The sequence below is a fragment of the Schistocerca nitens genome, chromosome 5, assembly GCF_023898315.1.
Source record: "Schistocerca nitens isolate TAMUIC-IGC-003100 chromosome 5, iqSchNite1.1, whole genome shotgun sequence".
NCBI classification, from domain to species: Eukaryota; Metazoa; Arthropoda; class Insecta; order Orthoptera; family Acrididae; genus Schistocerca; species Schistocerca nitens.
The window spans coordinates 596,034,225-596,056,323 of record NC_064618.1 but is presented as its reverse complement, the minus strand read 5'-3'; positions in this window follow the sequence as shown (position 1 = coordinate 596,056,323).

Genomic DNA, 22,099 nt, shown 5'->3' with positions numbered 1-22,099 from the left:
CACGCACGGCACAGCGGACACACCAGGAACCGCGGTGTTGGCCGTCGAATGGCGCTAGCTGCGCAGCATTTGTGCACCGCCGCCGTCAGTGTCAGCCAGTTTGCCGTGGCATACGGAGCTCCATCGCAGTCTTTAACACTGGTAGCATGCCGCGACAGCGTGGACGTGAACCGTATGTGCAGTTGACGGACTTTGAGCGAGGGCGTATAGTGGGCATGCGGGAGGCCGGGTGGACGTACCGCCGAATTGCTCAACACGTGGGGCGTGAGGTCTCCACAGTACATCGATGTTGTCGCCAGTGGTCGGCGGAAGGTGCACGTGCCCGTCGACCTGGGACCGGACCGCAGCGACGCACGGATGCACGCCAAGACCGTAGGATCCTACGCAGTGCCGTAGGGGACCGCACCGCCACTTCCCAGCAAATTAGGGACACTGTTGCTCCTGGGGTATCGGCGAGGACCATTCGCAACCATCTCCATGAAGCTGGGCTACGGTCCCGCACACCGTTAGGCCGTCTTCCGCTCACGCCCCAACATCGTGCAGCCCGCCTCCAGTGGTGTCGCGACAGGCGTGAATGGAGGGACGAATGGAGACGTGTCGTCTTCAGCGATGATAGTCGCTTCTGCCTTGGTGCCAATGATGGTCGTATGCGTGTTTGGCGCCGTGCAGGTGAGCGCCACAATCAGGACTGCATACGACCGAGGCACACAGGGCCAACACGCGGCATCATGGTGTGGGGAGCGATCTCCTACACTGGCCGTACACCACTGGTGATCGTCGAGGGGACACTGAATAGTGCACGGTACATCCAAACCGTCATCGAACCCATCGTTCTACCATTCCTAGACCGGCAAGGGAACTTGCTGTTCCAACAGGACAATGCACGTCCGCATGTATCCCGTGCCACCCAACCTGCTCTAGAAGGTGTAAGTCAACTACCCTGGCCAGCAAGATCTCCGGATCTGTCCCCCATTGAGCATGTTTGGGACTGGATGAAGCGTCGTCTCACGCGGTCTGCACGTCCAGCACGAACGCTGGTCCAACTGAGGCGCCAGGTGGAAATGGCATGGCAAGCCGTTCCACAGGACAGCATCTCTACGATCGTCTCCATGGGAGAATAGCAGCCTGCATTGCTGCGAAAGGTGGATATACACTGTACTAGTGCCGACATTGTGCATGCTCTGTTGCCTGTGTCTATGTGCCTGTGGTTCTGTCAGTGTGATCATGTGATGTATCTGACCCCAGGAATGTGTCAATAAAGTTTCCCCTTCCTGTGACAATGAATTCACGGTGTTCTTATTTCAATTTCCAGGAGTGTATGTATGGTCTGGGGTGCGATTTCGCATGACAGCAAGAGCACTCTCGTGGTTATCCCAAACACCCAGCCTGCAAATTTGTGCACCAGTCTTGGTGATTCGATCTGCTGTGCTGCCATTCATATGCAGCATTCCAGGGAATGTTTTCCAACAGAATAACGCTCGCCCTGATACCACTGTTGTAACACATTGTGCACTACAGTGACAACATGTTCCCTTGGCCTCCTCAATTAACAAATCTGTCTCCAATCGAGCACATAAGGGACATCATCGGACGAAAACTCCAGCGTCGTCCACAACCAGCTCTAACCATCCCTATATTCACCAACCGAGTGCAACAGGCATGGAACTCCGTCCCACAAATTGACATGCGGCGCCTGTATAAAACAGTGCATGCACGTTTGTATGCTTGTATTCAAGATTATGACGATTAAATCCGTTATTAACGCACCATTATTTCACATCTGCAACATCGTATAACTCACTCACGATCACCTGTGATATTGCAATGTTAATCACTTAAATATGTTACCTAGACAAATGTATTGTAGGTATTTCATTACTCTACATTAACTGTTGTTTAGTGCTGCGATTTTTATCTGTTTGTGTATATATATTCGCTGCGTCAATAACACTCCTGTATTTGAAAACAATAAAAATTTGATCAACTGTCAGTATGCGCTTCAGACCCGCCATCTACTACGTCGATGTTCAATCTGTGATCCATGTATGAAGAATTTTTGTCTTCGCACCTTAAGTAAAATATCACCTTCTAGAAACCAAAAATAGTCTCCGTTATTTTTCAATAACAATACAATTAGTTCTGGAAAAATACAAAGCATACGTGGCTCCCTATTGCCGCTAGTGATGTGACTCACAGGTCACGGTACACTTGGTGCCAATGGCCGACTGAGGTTTTGTCTGTTAGCCACTTGTACTTTTATGCAAGGCAGGATGAATTCTCAATTTAAGTGTTACAAACTTATTTGTATCTCTTAAACACCAGCACAAACACACTGTCGGTCACAATCTTCATGACGGATTATAGGGAAAGAAAAGCAGTCAGCAGGTGAAAGGCTCTCTGGAGTAATACGAGTTTAATATAGATAAGAAGTAGACAGCTGTTATTTCAAATGGCAACTTTCAACTACGATTCGAGGTCAGCAACCTACATACTTTCAACTACTTTTCATCCAAAAAAGATACATTTTTCTTGCAGTAAATATGAGTAAGAGGCTGTTTTAGGATACATGACGAGGATAGAGAATAAAAAACCAGCTTTATTGTAAAAATGCTTTGTTAATTTGTGTGTATGTATGCACATATGAAATAATCATTGTTTTATTTTTTGTCTGTGTACGTTTAGAGATATCCATGTCACTTTTTAACTTGTAATTAAAATCTTCCTGTATGATTACCCAGCATCAACCCACACCTTTGTGCAAGAAGACTATCAAGGATTCGTCATTGTGATATAAACAACGAAGTAGACTGCTTAACGTGTATAAGCTCCAGTTGCAGAATAAAGATATAGGGAATAAAGGTATAAAGATGCCAATAAGATTTTTACGTCTTCGTTGGTTAAAGGGCAGGGCATTACTACACTAGAAGCTGCAGTTTATTGCTACAAAACGGACGGTGCGTTTGCTCCTGTGCGAAACTGTCTAAGTATATTAAACACAAGCAAACAGTTCTTACAATGTGCTGTGCTGTACTTTTGGCCATCACTTGTTGTTGTGCAGACTGTTGGATAGCTTACAGAACACTTGTTGTGTTGACCTTCACAGAGTTCTGCAATTTTCCTACTAGGGAAATAAGAATACAAGAAAGGTCACTGGTATACAAGCAAATCATCGTGGCAATCAAGAATAAAAAAACCAATGTAAACTATGTTCTCTTTGCCTATGGATTTAATTATTACCCATAAACGACGCGGAAAATGCAACTCAGACTACAACAAGTAAAATGCAATTGTTATGTATATGTCTATTAATGCCTTAGAACCACATAAACAAGGTTTAAAAATTACTATAACCGCAGTAAATGGAAGAAACCTGGATATGACTGCGGAATACACTTCACTGATGAGCCAGAACATTATGACCTTGTGCCAAATGACCGTAATGTCCACATTTGGCACGGATAAGTATGTCCACATTTGGCACGGATAACAGCGGTGACGTGTAGTAGCGTGGAAGCAGAGAAGCCTTGTTTGGTCGCTGGAGTGAACTGGCACCACATCTGCATATACAAGTAACCTAGGGGAGGGGGTCGCTGAGCTCTGACGACACATAATCTCGTGCCAGATGTGTTCAATCGGGTTAAGGTCTGGCGAGCTAGGGGCTCAGCACACCAGTTAGAGCTAGCCACTTAGTTCCTCGAACCACTCCATCACATTCCTGCCCTTGTGAAGTAGCACATTATCTTCTTGAAAAACGCCACTGCCTCAGGAAACGTGTTCGTCATGATGGGGTGTGCGTGGTCTGTAACCAGTGTGCGATACACATTAGCCGTCATAATGCCTTGAAAGAGCTCCACTGCACCCTGGGATGCCCACACGAATGTTCTCCAGAGCCTAATGGAGCCGTCTTTAACTTGTCTCCTTCCAGCAGTAGAGGTGTAAAGGAGCTATTCCCCTGGACGACGGTGGATTCCAGGTCTCACTTCTGCATGTTGGAGAAGATATCGGGATTCATCAGACCATGTGACGCTCTGCCACTGGGCCAACGTTCAGTGCCGATGGTCACCTACACATTTCAGTCGTAGTTGCCGGTGCCTCTATACATTGCCACGTGCTTGGGTCGTCAGCTGCGGAGGCCCATCATTACGAGCGCTCGGCACACTGTTTGTTCAGACACGCATGTACTCTGCATAGTATTAATGTCTGATGTTCATTCCCCCACACTTCGCCGCCTGTCCTGTTTTACCAGTCTACCCAGCCTAGGTCATCCGATATCTGTAATGAGGGGTGGCCGCCCAACCCGACGACGTCTGGACGTAGTTTCACCTTGATTTCTCCACGTGTTGAAGACAGCCATCACAACACTCACCCGAAAAGTCGTATAGTTTCCGAAATGCTCGTGCCGAGCCTCCGGGGCATCACAATCTGCCCTCAGTCAAGCTCAAATAAATCGCGCGGGTTCCCCATACTACACATGGACGGCACGCTCACTGATCCTACATGCACTGTTCGTGTGTATGACTAGTAGTCATTCCTCGCCAGGTAACACTGCCATCTCCTGGACGCATTTATATCGATAGTAGGTCGGTGGTGATAATGTTCTGGATGATAATTATATATCAGCGTCTATTATAGGTACCAATGAAAAGTGGATTTATATTGGAGTAATTACAGGAAACCAGATGGTTCAAATGGTTCAAATGGCTCTGAGCAATATGGGACTTAACATCTATGGTCATCAGTCCCCTAGAACTTAGAACTACTTAAACGTAACTAACCTAAGGGCATCACACAACACCCAGTCATCACGAGGCAGAGAAAATCCCTGACCCCGCCGGGAATCGAACCCGGGAACCTGGGCGTGGGAAGCGAGAACGCTACCGCACGACCACGAGCTGCGGACAGGAAACCAGATCTCCATAGACATTTACTACGTTAGTCGGTATACTAAAAGTATGAAATTGCAGTGCCTGTGTTGTTCAGGATTATGATGAAATGTTGCCTCGGACTTGCATGCATGTCTAGGTGGAACAGGCGCTGCGGCGGGTACATCAGTTATAAAATAAATGTAATGCATTCTTAGCTGTGAATATGAAGAACCATCAGCAGTATAATGAAATGACCATTGGTTGGTTGGTTGATTTGGAGGAAAGGACTGAACAGCGAGGTCATCGATCCCATCGGATTAGGGAAGAATGGGGTAGGAAGTCGGCCCACCCCTTTCAAACTAATCATCTTGGAATTTGCGTGAAGCGATTTAGGAAAATCACGGAAAACCTAAATCAGAATGGCCGGACGCGTGTTTGAGCCATCGTCCAGTGTGCTAACCACTGCGCCACCTCGCTCGGTGAAATGACGACAGTGAAAATTTGTGCCAGACTGGAACTTCGATTTCCCGCTTCTTGTGTGCATATCCGAAGGAAAATTGCATTGTAATTCTGAGCATCATAGGCACTGTAATATTGTATTTATTCGCCGGCACCGTGCAAGTGACTTACAATAAAATATCTCCCTTGTACGGAAATGTACATAATGAACGTACGAGTGCAGGTGGTAGATATATGGTTGACGACAGATGGAAGTGGAGCGTCATCGGATAGCCTGATGTTACAGTTTGCCTTTGGCGCCAAGCTGTGCAGGCGGAGCTGTTTACATTCTCACCAGGGCATGTACGTCGTGGTTGTTTACTTTCACAGCGGTATTCGCGCGTGTTACGATCAGCGATAGAACGGTAAACTCCGAGCATAAAACCAAGCTGACGTTTTGATTTTCGAAAGAATATGCACGACCAAGACCGCTCGCCGTCAAACAAATCCTTCGTGACGAAGTTAGCAGCGTGATTTATGTCAAACTGACAAACGACGGAACTAGCAACAAGATCTTAGCACGGACGAAAGACAACCTCAAATTCGGGCACTCGAACGGCCACATCGACCCACAAATTGTTGAACGTGCCGGCCAGGGATTATAAGCGACTCGTATCTTCGAATTTCATTTCGAAATGCCATCAGAAGACCTGATGATGGCACTGAGCCCTTATGGTCACTGCACGGCACGTAAGAGAAAAAGGGGCATACTTCACTTACATGCCCAGTATTGAATAGAGTACGGCAAGTCCGCATTGAGTATAGTCATAGACGGTGAGCAACCAAAGACCTGTTCTGGATACGTTAAAGGAGGATATGTGTGAAACGAATGCCTCCAACGCAGATTTACGTAGATGTGGACCAAAGACGCTATGACAACCCTTCCAAGAAACCTATGCTCTCTAGACGCCTGTATAGTAACATTTGCAACAAATTTCTGCTGATACCGAACGAGACGAGGCCGACCGTCTGCAAAAGCGACCAGCCCCTTGCTGGAAGATCGTGGTGCCGGGCGAAGATGTTGAAAAAAGTGGAGGTGATGGTGTGTTTGTGCCTACTCCATCGCATAGTCTGACTCGGAACCAAATACCCGCAAACAGTAGTCACCGAACCGATGAAAGAAGAGGAGGATACTACCAGCATGAATCAAACACACGCCCACAAGATGATTCCCAGGGCGAGGTCTCACGAGTGCCGGTACTCACCCCCAGCACAGGCAGGACAGTTTACCGACTCCAGAACACAGCAGCACCCTGAATACCCCAACGGCTTCGTTTCTCACGCTGCCAGAATGGACACGGTGATGACAACGGCTCTTCCTGCATCAACATTGATGGGATCTGACTGCCCCGTGTCATGAGCGGACGACGTTGTTCCTGAACCCCTCCAGAGAAGGCATCACCATGAGACAGACAGTGCTTAAAATCCTACAACATTCATTCTTACCGGTATAAGTCTGCACGACACCGTGCTACCGATGTAGTCGTATAGAAGTGCCACCATCATTTAAATATGATCGGATCCTTTGTTAAACTTCAGTTGTTGGGTGGCTCGTTACGAGCAGCAGACGTTGACAAGAGCTACAGACGGAGATTTTATGGTTATACTGCACACGTCACCTCATCCGTTAACAGAGATAGATTAGTGGCGTCACTAACTTGCAGCCAGCACAGGGACTAGTCTAACAGTACACGGGATCAGACTTTTTTTGAGTCATCAATCTTCTGATTGGTTTGATGCGGCCCGCCACGAATTTCTCTTCTGTGCCAACGTCCTTATCTCAGAGAAGCACTTGCAACCTACGTCCTTAATTATCTGCTGGATGTATTCCAATCTCTGTCTTCCTCCACACTTGCTGCCCACTACATCTCTCTCTAGTACCATGGAAGTCAGTTCCTGATGTCGTAACAGATGTCCTATCATCCTAACCTATCTCCTTGTCAGTGATTTCCACATATTCTTTTCCTCTCCGATTCTGTGCCGAACCTCCTCATTCGTTACCTTACCAGTCCACATAATTTTCAACATTGGTCTGTAGCACCACATCTCAAATGCTTCGATTCTGTTCTATTCCGGTTTTCCCACAGTGCTTCACTACCATACAATACTGTGTTCCAAACGTATATTCTCAGAAATTTCTTCCTCAAATTAAGGCCTATGTCTGATGTGAGTAGACTTCTCTTGACCCGGTATGCATTTTTTGCCATTACTAGTCTGCTTTTGATGTCCTCCTTGCTCGGTCAGTCAATGGTTATTTTGCTGCCTACTTAGCACATATCCTTAACTTCATCTACATCGTGACCATCAATCCTGACAAGTTTCTAGCTAGTCTCATTTCTGCTACTTTTCATTACTTTCTTCGATTTACTCTCAATCCATATTCTGTACTCACTAGACTGTCATTTCCAATGTTCAGATAGTGTAATTCTACTTCGCTATCACTCAGGATAGCAATGTAATCAGCGAATCTTATCATTGAGACCCTTTCACTCTGAATTATAATTCCACTCCTGAACCTTTCTTTTATTTCCATCATTGCTTCTTCAGTGTACATATTGCAAAGAAAATGCGAAAGACTACGTCCCTGTCTTACACCCTTTATAATCTGACCACTTCGTTTTTGGTCGTTCACTCTTATTACGCCGTCTTGGTTCTTACTCATTACTCGTCTCTCCCTGTAGCTTACTACTATTACATCTTGCACCATTTTACATTGTCGAATGCTTTTCCCAGGTCAACAATTCCCATGGCCGTGTCTTGATTTTTCTTTAGTCTTGCTTCCATTAAGAATCGCAACGTCAGAATTGCCTCTCTGGTGCCTTTACCTTTCCTAAAGCCAAACAGATGATCACTTAGCACATCTTAAGTTTTCTTTTCGATTCCTCTGACTATTATTCATGTCAGGAAACTAGATGCACGTCCATTTAAGCTGATTATGCGATAATTCTCCCACTTGTCAGCTCTTGCTTTGGTGTCCTGCCCACTCGTCTCGTGTAGGGTGCCTAAAGGATGCTGCGTTCTAGGAACGCTATACAACATTTCAAGCAAATCACATTAATAATTTTTATTGCAATAAAGGAGATTTACAATACTTAATTTTGTATTTATGAAAACGGGTCGCAAGCGATGGGCGACATGCTAACATGTAATGTTCTTCGCTATAGACAATGTCCATGTAAGCCATAGATATGGATCACTAATAACTGCTATCGTAGTGTCGGTCTACAACTGTGCTGGTCTGTGAGTCCCGGTCTGGTACTGTCCTGATACTGTGCGGCCGAGGTTGGCAGGAGCGGCACTTATATTGTCGCCGGCTATAGGGCGCTCTTGTCGTGGTACGTTCCTTATCAGCGGGCTATTGGCTGATGTTGTCTCACAGCCTTCTTTGGTCTGGCATTCCTCATCTTCGGCCATCGCTTATAGTTACGCCGGAACATTCCTCTCTCCCCAAAGCGACGGACCGTCAGCGGGTAGGGAGTGCGACCACAGCGAAGGATGCAGAAGTGTGGGCGCATCGCCGGGCCGGAAGCTGTGGCTGCAGGGACGTGAAGCTTCCGGCTGTACCCTGCCATCCGGCCTGCGCTCTGGCGGAAACGTCCCCGGAAAACGACCAGAAGGGTACGTATCCACCTCCTGATACCAGGAACCAGACGAAAATGCGGCGACTGCTGCGGTGTGGGTGGGTCCAGCTCCACCTGTAGCACGAGAGGAGGCGGAGGAGGCGACGGCTCCGTCTCCATGGGGTCGTCCCGCGGTGTCATGATGACACCCTCTGGCGGCTGCTGTGGCCGATCTGTGGTCTGGACCCGTGAATCTGAAGGAACAGATACTGCAAGATCATCATGCACATGACAGAGAAGTTGTTTCTGTCGCCGCCGCAAGCCATCTGGACCTGAAATAATATACATGCAAGCTCCAAGTCGACGGATGATCTCGCCTGCTGCACAACGTCTGCTGCCGCCAAAGTTCAGTAAAAGACAAAATCATGCAGCGCGACTTATGGCCTTCCTTCGACGCCAGATACTGAGGAGGGTGGAGCAGCGTCCGATGGCGGCGAGCGTGAAGCAGTTTCGCCAGCGATCTTCCATCTCTTGTGTGCGAACGATATGAGGCGAGAAACAGTTGCAATGCTTAATCCCTGGTGTGCGGAGCGAAGATTAGACATCTGCTGCCTGAACGTTCTGACAAAACGTTCCACCTCGCCGTTTGACTGCGGATGGAACGGTGCCCTAGTTAGATGCCGTATGCCATTGAGTTCACAGAATGTTTCACATTCATTTGACGTGAACTGAGGTCCGTTGTCTGAAACTCTTACTTCAGGTAAACCTTCTAGGCAAAAAATAAAGGACAAAACCTGAATTGTGCTATGCGACGTTGTCGAGTTTATTGGCACAGCAAAAGGAAACGTGCCAAACGAGTCAACCACAATCAACCAGCGAGTATTCCAAAATGTTCAGAAAGTCTATGTGTACACGTTGCCATGATGATTTCGACTTAGGCCAAGCAGAGAATTTTTGTGGTGGAGTGGACTGATTTTTCGCACATGCGTGACACTGACGTCACCTGTTCCATTTGGGTGTCCATAGCCTGCAAAGTACAGTTTCGTACGAACAAGCTCCCAATGTCTTTGGTGATGTAACTGCAACACTTCTTTGTGAAAAGCTTTAGCTATCAACACAAGTGACTGGCCACTGTCATTTCGAACAAGGATCACACATTTCTGTACAGCGAGGATATGCGCACTACAGAGTTCTTTATGCGATGCAAGGAAGTGGGCCAAGATATATTTTAGCAAAATGTTCAAATCTGGATCAGTTTCCGTGGCCTGTACATTTTTCTTACAGCTCGGCGGAAAAGTGTGAAGCAATTCAGAATCCTGAGCATCGATGTGACAACAAGATGCAGCAGAAGCGTCAAAGACTACCAGGGCCAATCGGAAGACGTGAAAGTGCGTCCATATTACCATGTCGAGCTGTCGGACGATACTCAATCTAGTTCTGGTATTGAGCCAGCAAAAAAGCCCATCGTTGCAGCTTCTGGGCAGTTCGTACAGGAACCGGTTTCGTCTGATGAAACAAGGACTGAGAAGGATTATGATCCGTTATTAAGTAGAATTTTCAGCCAGACATGTAGTGGTGAAATTTGGTGACACCATACATAATTGCCAATGCCTCTTTCTCAGCTTGTGAATGGTTACACTGAGCTTTGGACAACACTTTTAATGCGAAAGCAATAGGTCTGTCTTTATCACCAATGCTGTGCGAAAGCAGTGCACCGATTCTGTAAGAGGAAGCGTCAACTCGCAATACAACTAATTTGTCAGGATCAAAGTGCCCAGAATGAGATTTTCACTATGCAGCGGAGTGTGCACTGATATGAAACTTCCTGGCAGATTAAAACTGTGTGCCGGACCGAGACTCGAACTCGGAAGGTAGGAGACGAGGTACTGGCAGAAGTAAAGCTATGAGGACGTGGCGTGAGTCATGCTTGGGTAGCTCAGTTGGTAGAGCACTTGCCCGCGAAAGGCAAAGGTTCCGAGTTCGAGTCTCGGTGCGGCACGCAGTTTTAATCTTCCAGGAAGTTTCAGGATCAAAGTGAACTAACCATGGATCACTGAGCAATGAATCTTTAAGTTTTTGAAAATCTACTTGGCAATCATCTGTCCAAACAAAGGGTATATTCTTGCGACGCAATGGAGCCGCTATCTGCGCAGCATTCGGTATGAACCGAATATAATAGTTCAGTTTTCCTAAGACTGACTGCAATTCTGTGACACTGCGGGGAAGTAGCTAATTTCGTATGGTTGAAAAATGCGACTTAAGAAGATGTACACCCTGACGGTTTATGACATAACTAATATACTGCAGCTCAGGTTTAACGAAATGACACTTGTCCAGTCGACACTTTAGACCTGCATCTGATAACACACGAAACATAGCACTCAAATTTGAAATATGTTCTTCATGTGTATGACCTACGACTACAATATTGTCCAAATAGTTTGAACAGCTTGGTACTTGAGCAGTCAGCTGTTCCAAATACCATCGGAAATTGGCGGGTGCGGAAGCACTGCCAAAAGTCAAACGCAAATATTTATGCAAGCATAAGTGAGTATTCACTACACACAATTTTTGAGATTTCTCATAGAGCGGTATTTGAAGATATCGTCGCCAAATCAATTTTTGAAAAGTAGCATGAAGTTCCTAATTTGTCCATGAGATCCTCTGGACGTGGTAACAGATAAGAATCAATCACAGTTTGGGGTTGAATGTAGACCAAAAGTCGACACACAGGTGAAGGAAGAAGGTTTTGAGAGCAAAATCAGTGGACTTGCCCACTGACTAGCTGATATGGGCACAATAACACCACTATCTTGCAATTCTTTAGCTTCAGCAGCGAATTTGTCCCGTAACGCAGTGGTAACAGTGCTGGCTTGATAAAATTTTCATTGAGCATTGTCTTTTAGAGTAATATGTGCAAAGAAATTGTTAGCTTTGTCTAAACCTTCAGAAAAGAGTTCCGGGAATGCTTTTAACAAGCGCTGGTTTTTGCATTGAATGCAGACACTGACACCACATTGTCCTGATTGTTAAAGCCAGACAGGTTAAAAGAATCAAGACCAAGTATGTTCTCACCATAGCGTGGTTGTAGCACTGTAAAAGTCACTGTTCGCATATGTCAGCAATACATGGCAGGGAAAGTACATGTTCCGAGAACGTGACTGTCTTGTCCATTATAAGCCATTAGTTGCCTGCTAGTTTTACACAGGCGTGGGGAGCCTAACAGTAAGAGTTCAAATGTGTGGCGATTTAGCAATGTGACAGTGACACCCGTGTCCACTTGAAATTTCACGTTTCTCACAAATAATTAATGAACAAAAAATTTGTGCGACTGGCGTATCACTGAAGAAACTGCTCACCTGCCACTTTTGTGAATGCCTGTTGGAGACTTTGAATATACTGCATTAATGACATGGGCCTTGTGGCTAGACTTTTGTGATTGGGCGGAACAGTGTCCTTCCAATATAATGTAATAGATATGGAAGTTTCACAGTACCTGATACCTTGTGAGTTAGTAGGTGGGCCCCAAACTAGGACAACCACTCGAGCCATTCCTCTTCTTGTTCACGAAACAGTCGAAAAGCCTGTATAGCAGTAGGTGATGCTGCAGGTGGTTCTTGCTCTGTCGGGAGCGCAGCGTTGGCCAGTAGCTGCTGCACCGTGATGAGTAACGTGGAGATCTGCTGGGTCTGGAACTGAAACAACTGCATTAGCTGTGTGGCATCTAACGCTTGCTGCTGTCGCGCCTGAGCAGGGGGCGGGATAGGTGAGGTAGGAATGTTGCAAGACATAAATGCAACAAACAGTAAAGGCAAGCAAGCAAAAAAAGCAAAGAAAATTTCTACAACTCCCACCTGAAATCAATGATTAGCAAAAACGACAAGAAACTGTTATAGCTAATAATCGCCCCTGCAAAGTAAAGACAAGAGGTAATTAAGGTGCCAGCAACGAAAATTCCGTGGTCGTCAGATGCAACGATCATTTGTAAGTCATCGTCACCAACCTGGGGTCCTGCCCACTCGTATCGTATAGGGCGCCTAAAGGATGCTGCGTTCTCGGAATGCTATACAGCAATTCAAGAAAAACACATTAATTGCTTTTAGTATAATAAAGAAGATTTACAATACTTAACTTTATATTTATAAGAACGGGTCGCAAGCGATTGGCGACATGCCAATAAGTAATGTTCTTCACTATAGACTATGATCATGTAAACAATGGATAAGGATCACTAATAACAGCCATCGTAGTGTCGGTCCATAGCTGTACTGGTCTGCGAGTCCCGGTCTGGTACTGTCCAGACACTGTGCGGCCGAGGCTGGAAGGAGCGGCGCTAGTTTTGTCTTTGGCTAGAGAGCGCTCCTTCCGTGGTACGTTCCTTTTCAGCGGGCTATTGGCTGACGACGCATCACAGCCTTCTTTTCTTTGGCGTTCTTCATCTTCGTGCCATCGCGTATCATTACGCTGGAGCACTTGCTGTTTTCGGAACTGTGTATGATATTTTCCGAAATCAGACGGTATGTCGCCAGACTCATACATTCAACACACTAACGTGAATAGTCGTTTCGCTGCCACTTCTCCTAATTATTTTAGAAGCTCTGATGGAATGTTATGGATCCCTTCTGCCTTATTTAATCTTGAGTGCTCCTGATCTATCATAAATTCTTATACTGGATCCTCTATCTCTCCTAAATCGACTCGTGTTTCTTCCACTATCACATCAGACAAATCTTCCCGTTCACAGAGACCTTAATTGTATTCTTTCCATCTATCTGCTCCCACTTTTGGATTTTGCTGTGGAACTCTCATTGCACTCTTACTGTTGTTATCCTTGCTTTTAATTTCACCAAAGGTTAATTTAACTTTCCTGTATGCTGAGTCAGTCGCTCCAACTATTATTTCTTTTTGATTTATTCATATTTTTCATGAAGCCATTTTGTCTTAGCTTCCCTGCCCTTCGTGTTCATTTGATTCCTCAACGGTTAGTATTTCTGTATTCCCACATTTCTTTAAACATTTTTGTACTTTCTTCTTTCATCGATCTGCTGAAGTATTTCTTCCGTTACCCATGGTTTCTTTACAGCTACCTTCTTTAAACCTCTGTTTTTCTTTCCAGCTTCTGTGATTGACCTTTCTAGAAATGTCCACTCCTCTTCAGCTGTACTCCCTACTGGACTATTCTTTACTGCTGTATCTACAGCCTTAGAAAAATTCAATTGTATTTCGTCATTCCTTAGTACTTCCGTATCCAATTTCCTTGATTACTGATTCTTCCTGACTAACCTCTTAAACTTCAGCCCACTCTTCATCACTACTACATTGTGATCCGAGTCTATATCTGGTCTTGGGTACGCCTTACATCCCAGAATCTGATATCGGAAAGTCTGACTGAAATCTTCCACTATCACCTGGCCTATTCCACTTGTACCTACTCCTCTTGTGATTTTTGAGCAAGGTATTCACTATTACTAGCTGAAATTTATTACTGAACTTAATTAGTCTTTCTCCTCCCTCATTCCTTGTTGTAACGTTTTCTCCTACTCCTTCCCCTACAACCGCATTCCAGTCCGCCATCACTATTAGATTTTCATCTCCCTTTACGTATAGCATTACCCTTTCGATGTCCTCATATGCTTTATCTATCTCTTCATCTTCAGTTTGCAACGTCGGTATGTATTGTGAGTTAACGAGCATTTCCTCTCATTTGAATATATGGCTGAAAGAGTTAGCCTACAGGAATTGTGAAACGAATCCTGTCGTCCAGGACCGCTTGCCTCAAAGTGCGCAGATTCACCACGAGATGGGGAAATTCACAGGAGTCTATTGTCTATTGAGGCCTAAGCGTTGTAGTGTGCGAATGAGACAGACGAGAACCTATATCATAGGAAACCCCAGTAGAAGTCGTTTGTGGTGGAGGAGTAGTAGCAGTGTTAAATATGGCGGACCTAAGATCGGCCATAAAGGGAAAGATTTATGAAAACTATTTAATTCTGTAGTAACGCAGGGAATGAATAGTTTAGGATTTACTGTTAAAGTTAAATTAACAAGTTTTGTAACAAAGATCTGAATAATGAAGTCTGAAGGCTTCGGTCGATCTTAGGGATCGATATTTCACATACAAGAGCATCATTAAAATGAGAATCGTTGTAAATATCAACTCCGTGACTATTTTTTAAAAGATATAGTAAATTTATATTACCAGTATTTTAAGTTAAGCATCAGATCTTCATTTCCTCCACACAAAACACTTTGAACGACGACAGCATGAGACCTTACTGAATCATTAGATAATAGAATACTTGTAAATTAGTGCATAGTGTTACTTTTGTTCTCTATTAATTTATCAGAAAGCACATTTTTGCAAGGCTACTGGCCGTTTCATTCAAAGCTAAGAAGGAAATTGTGTTAGTTTTATGTAAAAGAATTTAAAGTTTATTATGTAATGGATATTATTGTTACTTTATTTATAACGTGATAGTGGTCAAGCTGTTATTATTTAAATATGTAAAAATGTAAATAATGTAGAATAAGCTGCAGCCAATGAGATGGACGGCTTCAGGAAAGGGAACTGCCCTAGTCAGTTGAGCGGGGATATTCCGCGCGGGAAACGCTGCCGGGGACCGACATAGGTCAGTGCTGGTGGAGTCGCGAAACGGACAGTTCGGCTGGAGACACCAAAGTGTACAGTTAGGACTGAGACGCGAAAGCGGCCAGGTGGTCTTTAGCCAGCTAGAAAGTGAAACGACTTAGAAAATGTCGCGTTGTGTGGTATTGCGGGACTTAGTCTCTGAGTGGTGAGCAGCTGTGCGCCAGGTATATATATATATATATATATATATATATATATATATATATATATATATATATATATATATATATAACAGAGGGAAACATTCCACGTGGAAAAAATATATCTAAAAAGAAAGATGATGAGACTTACCAAACAAAAGCGCTGGCAGGTCGATAGACACACAAACAAACACAAATATGCAACAAACTGTTGCCTCATCAGGAAAGAGGGAAGGAGAGGGAAAGACGAAAGGATGTGGGTTTTAAGGGAGAGGGTAAGGAGTCATTCCAATCCAGGGAGCGGAAAGACTTACCTTAGGGGGAAAAATGGACAGGTATACACTCGCACACACACACATATCCATCCACACATACAGACACAGGGCTTGTGTCTGTATGTGTGGATGGATATGTGTGTGTGTGCGAGTGTATACCTGTCCATTTTTCCCCCTAAGGTAAGTCTTTCCGCTCCCGGGATTGGAATGACTCCTTACCCTCTCCCTTAAAACCCACATCCTTTCGTCTTTCCCTCTCCTTCCCTCTTTCCTGATGAGGCAACAGTTTGTTGCGAAAGCTTGAATTTTGTGTGTATATTTGTGTTTGTTTGTGTGTCTATCGACCTGCCAGCGCTTTTGTTTGGTAAGTCTCATCATCTTTCTTTATATATATATATATATATATATATATATATATATATATATATATATATATATATATTCAGAAGACAAAAATTGTATATTGGAAGCTGGTTCATGCTTAGAGCACTTGTATTGTAAAATGTAAGAGTTGTAGGTAAGTCCCTCCGCCACGGAAGTGGCTCGGCACGTTGTAAAAGGTGTTTATGGCGGTGGAACCTGATGGCTACTTGGTGGGAACAGTACGCAGTCAGTCGCTAGCCGTTGCACGGCACATATCGACGGTGCCAAGGGAGGCAATTGGAAGCCGCTTTGCAAGAAATTTTGCCTCGGATGTGGATTTGGCTGTTCCATGGTACTCTCGGCGATAAAGAAAGGCAAAAATCCATCGCCGAGAAAAAATTGTATAGTGCATTCAAACATCAAGAGCTGTTAGTACAGTCAGCCGCTACGTCTCTTGCCACCACTACTTCGCCACTGCTCCACCAACTTCATGCATACAGATATGTACCAGAGCGTGGACCAGTTAATTTGTATGAGTGATTTTAATAATAATCCAAGTCTATAAACCTGTGTTAGAACTATAACTTTTATCCTGATCGTGAATCTATGCAGGATCCCCTCCTAAGTGTTTATAAAACCGAGTATCCTGTTTCAGATGCACTATTATGGTTTACTTATGTATGTCAGACGTGCAAGGATTATTAATAGTGAAGCCTTCTGGAATTTTACTAAAATACTCTCAACGTATTGCAAAGTATCGTTTTGCAAAATTTCAGTGCCAGACTGTGTAAATGTCACTGTCTAAAATACATGCTTCACAGGTAACGAAAAGAAGGCAAATAATCTATACTCATTTGAAACTTCATTTAGCTTTGATTACTATCATGAATAAAATTTTGAATTTAATTGAGCTCAGTGTTAAACAATTTGCCTTGAAAACTAAAAACAAACTATTCCAAGAGAAGCTAAGAATTAAATTTAGTTTAATTTGATTTTGCTATTGAAATAATCATAGAGTTTGACTTGTGGCAGAATATCAGTTTATGGGTCCCCATCATATTATTCTCATATAAGAAAGATAACTGGAATATTATTGATTCTTAGAAAATCTGATACATTTCTATAAATGGGACTATAAACAGACTATTTGTGGTATTATTTATTTTTATTTGTGGTATTTATATGTCAGCTAAATCAGAACCCTCTCCTGGCCAATTTTAGTTCTGAACTTCTTGCGGTAACATTTCAGTACTGATCCAAGTAACAATCTTGAGTGTAACTATTATTAGTGTGAGTTTGGCATAAATTTTGCTTTCTATGATTACTAGCACGTTCAGAATTGGTGACCGCTGCGACACACAACTCAGTGTGTCCTGTGTTCGTTTGTATCCCGTGTACTATTAGAAGGTATATGTTAATGAAAGTAACTTCAATAACTAATATTTAATTTTCATAAACATATATTTCCAAAATCATGTGCCTAATTGGGCTGGCTACCGTACATTTTTTCAGTCGTATACGAAATTTACTACTTTCATTAAATCCCAAAGTTTAAAGCCTGTTTAGTTTTTCTGTTAAATTCACCATGTTCAAAATTATTGTCCAATACCTTTATCCGTTAGACATACACGCACGGTCAAAATTATAAATCCTTTCAGAGGGTAACATTAGTTTGTGTCACGACAGGCTAGTGTTACATGTGGCCTATATAGTTTATGAGTCGTTAATTTAATTCCCGATATTATTATTACTGTTTTTGTATGTTATATCAACTTTGTATTTTGCAAACTTGCCATCAGCCAAACAATTTAACCAAAGGGTCACAAGTGTCTAATTTAATTCGTGTAATGCGACAAGTGGGTTTCAACCCCTAGACGAGATTGAGCCAAGAAATTTCGATGAAGGGGAACCGCATGTGAGCCCGAACATCTTTGGGATGTTAGCTCGATATTGGGGGTCAGTCTGGGATAGGAACTTGGAAAGTGTTAGTTGAGGGAAAAGAATCTTGCTAAGTGTTGGCACAGGATTGGATTTTGCAAAGTGTCAGTTGCCGAATATGAACTCTGGAAAGTATAGAATTGGATTTGAATTTTGCAAAGTGTTTCCAAAAGTATTATCTGAACTTTGATATGCAGGACCTCTCGCAAAAGTTAAATGTGAAATCGGGTCAGGACTGAGTATTAGGTTTCTTTAGTAGTTGTAAAATTACAGTTGTTGTTCTCACAGTTAACGACATTCTGTGACCTAGGTCCCAAGTCTTTGGCAGTTTAGGCAGTTTGCGTGGGGGCTCTGAGCTACGAATTTTGCGACAGTTGTGTGCACCGAGTTTTAGCAGTGGTTAGGAGTGATAAAAAAGTAACCCGGAGAAAGAGGCGACATCGAAAGCTCGTGGTTCTAGCCAGCAGCGGCATCTTCAACGGCAGTTCGTTGCGAAGCGGCGGCTGCAGTACCACAGCCGGTGCTACTAGATCGTCAGCGTCGGCTTCAACTGCAATATCGCCGGCAATACCATGTGAGAAGGATCCAGCACGACCAAGCTAAGTACCTTCGCTGATAGCGAGATTATGTGTGATTCTGTAGCTCGCCAATGACAGACGTCGCTAATATTAAGCAACCGGCCAGTTTGTGTGGGTCTGAAAATACTAGCGAGTCGCTTAGCCCGACGTCAGCGGGAATGCATGATCGGTGGTGAATTAATTAGGGCAAGTATTCCGAAATCGGGCAAGGGAGGTGAATTTGAGGGAGACATGAAGTCGCAGTTAATGTAAACGATAAGAGGATAGGGATCCAAAACTGATTCTTATAAAATCGATTTGGGATCCAAAATTTATTTTGTTAAAACCGATATGGTTGAAGTATTTTTGAAAACTGATTTGGTTCAATCCGAAATAGCTTCGGTTGTGAAAGGCGAAGCATGAAAAATGGCTAGTGGAATCGAGGAATTGATAGACGGAAAATTAAAAACCATTGGGGATGAAATGGGCCATAATTTCTGATGAAGTTGGGATACTTGAGTCTAAGGTAGATCAAGCGGAGAAAAATTTCAGTGATAAGGTGGAGAAGTGCTCGCAGATCTGGGGGGCAATGTAAGAAATTGTATGAGTAGGCATTATGCTCTAATGGCCGAGACGACACAAGCTATTAGCAACCTATCCGTTCGAATACGTAAAGGGAAGAAAGAAGTAGACAAAATACGGAACAAGTAGAATCTGGCATGAAAATTGAAAATAGTGTAGCTAAAAGCCAAATCAATGAAATAATAAGCGAACTGAATTCTTTAGCGGCACTTCAAACCTCTACAGTGATCGGTATTCCGTGGATGAACACGGAATCGGTCAAATGATTAGCAGAAGACGGGAAACATCACCCAGAAAATTTTCTAGCAGCATGCGCGTATAGATTTATAAGGGGGATGTCCGACGAGGCGAAGATGAAATTCGTGAAAAGACATTTGGAAGGTGAGCCGCAATCGTGGTCAAATGTAATTACACAGTGATACGTTCACTACCTACGAAATATTTGAAAGCAGTTCTGGAATGAAACGAAGCAAACGCGACCTCAAAATGAATTTCTGAACCAAACTTCCTGGCAGATTAAAACTGTGTGCCCGACCGAGACTCGAACTCGGGACCTTTGCCTTTCGCGGGCAAGTAGAGCACTTGCACGCGAAAGGCAAAGGTCCCGAGTTCGAGTCTCGGTCGGGCACACAGTTTTAATCTGCCAGGAAGTTTCATATCAGCGCACACTCCGCTGCAGAGTGAAAATCTCACTCTGGAATTTCTGAACGGATCCAACATTTCAGTAAGGGAACCAGTCGATGAGAGAATCTTGTAAAAGGTAACTTGCGAGATTAATGCACGTGAAACGTCCATTGGGAGGGCTTACTGAAATTACGACGTTGAAAAGGCGGTTACCGGAAAATCTTCAGTGGGATCTAGTGTGCAGTTCTGGCAACTCAATAGACGAATTTTTAGACCTTGTAAAAAAATTAGAACGGGCGCTGAAATTTAAACCGCAAAGTAAGCAGACAAGTACTTTTAAGAGTGGAAATCACAACTACAGTCCTAGTAACTACTATGAAAGGTAACTGGGAATTTATTAACGGATGGCAAACAGCAGTTTTGATAAGGAAAACGGTAACAGGAACCCATCCAATAATAAATATGAAATGGGTAACGGCATCGGATACTTTCGTGACAGGGACCGATACCAAGAACGTAGATTTGTGGGACCGGCACCTGGCGAAAAGATCCAGCGTAATGGGAGATCGGTAAACTAAGTTTCGGAGCATTTTAGGTCCGTAATGGCAAAATAAACCGATGATGAATATGTTGCGAGTGAAAGGAAACGTGATAGGTGTTAGTGAATTGGCATAAAGGCGTCAGAATACTGAAATGAAATTAGTAAGAGATGAGAATCAAATAGGTAAACTTTCAAATCAGATCGTACTATAAGACGTAACCCTAAGATAATGAAATATAACGAGAAAGTTGATGACGATGAGTTTGGGCTAAATGATGCATTTCATGTGTGGTGTCACCGCTAGACACCACACTTGCTAGGTGGTAGCTTTAAATCGGCCGCGGTCCATTAGTACATGTCGGACCCGCGTGTCGCCACTGTGTGATCGTAGACCGAGCGCCACCACACGGCAGGTCTAGAGAGATGGACTAGCACTCGCCCCAGTTGTACGGACGACATTGCTAGCGACTACACGTACGAAGCCTTTCTCTCAATTGCCGAGAGACAGTTAGAATAGCCTTCAGCTAAGTCCATGGCTATGACCTAGCCAGGCGCCATTAACCATATCTGGAGAGAGTCTCACTTGTATTATCAAGAGAAATGTACAACAAGAAATTAAAGTTAAGTATACGAGAAGCTCCGTTCTTTTCTTTATAGCATTCATAAAGTATCCTGTTTCAGACTTAACGCAAGACGGCGTGAGTTGACGCGTGCCCTTTCGGCTACTTCAGTGTGGCGTAGCTAGCTTGTTACGCCACAACAGTTTGGCGACGAGTGTAAACGTGTTCTTTCTAATTTGCACTAATTTGCTTGTGTCATGACTTCGCCACAATCTCCAGATGTACTGTCCGAATTTTATCGCTTGCAGAATCAGCAGACGCAGGCGTTATTGGATGCCCTTGGACAGCTCGTCCAGATTCAACGTGCGCTGCAAACCGATGCGGCCGCCGCCGCTTCATCGCTACCGCAGCCACAACACGCAGTTGCACCACCATTTCGTCCGTTTCACGCGGCCGACGAAAGCTGGACAGAATGGTCCCGACAATTTGGATTCATCTCGCCGCCTACAGAATTCAAGGTAATGAGCGGCAGCCGTTTTTGCTTTCGTGTGTAGGTGTGTCCACCTACCGCGTGATAGTGAAATTGTTTCCCCGACGCGACGTAGCAACTCTGTCATACGAAGAAATTTTGTCTGCTTTAGATGCCTGTTTCAAGGAAACAGTAAATGTCGTTGCTAAAAGGTATGCGTTCTTTCGTACAAAACGTGCGGCCGGTCAGACTAATAGGGAGTGGGTTGCAACTTTGCAAGGACTTACTAGGGATTGTGCATTTGAATGTGACTGTGGCCTCCCTTATTCCGATACTATGGTGCGTGATGCAATTGCACAGAACGTTTCTGATGTTCGCATAAGGGAACAGATTTTGAAACTAGTTAATCCCTCCCTTCAACAAGTGATAGACATATTGGATAGGCAAGACACACTTGACTTTGCTCAGGAATCATTTG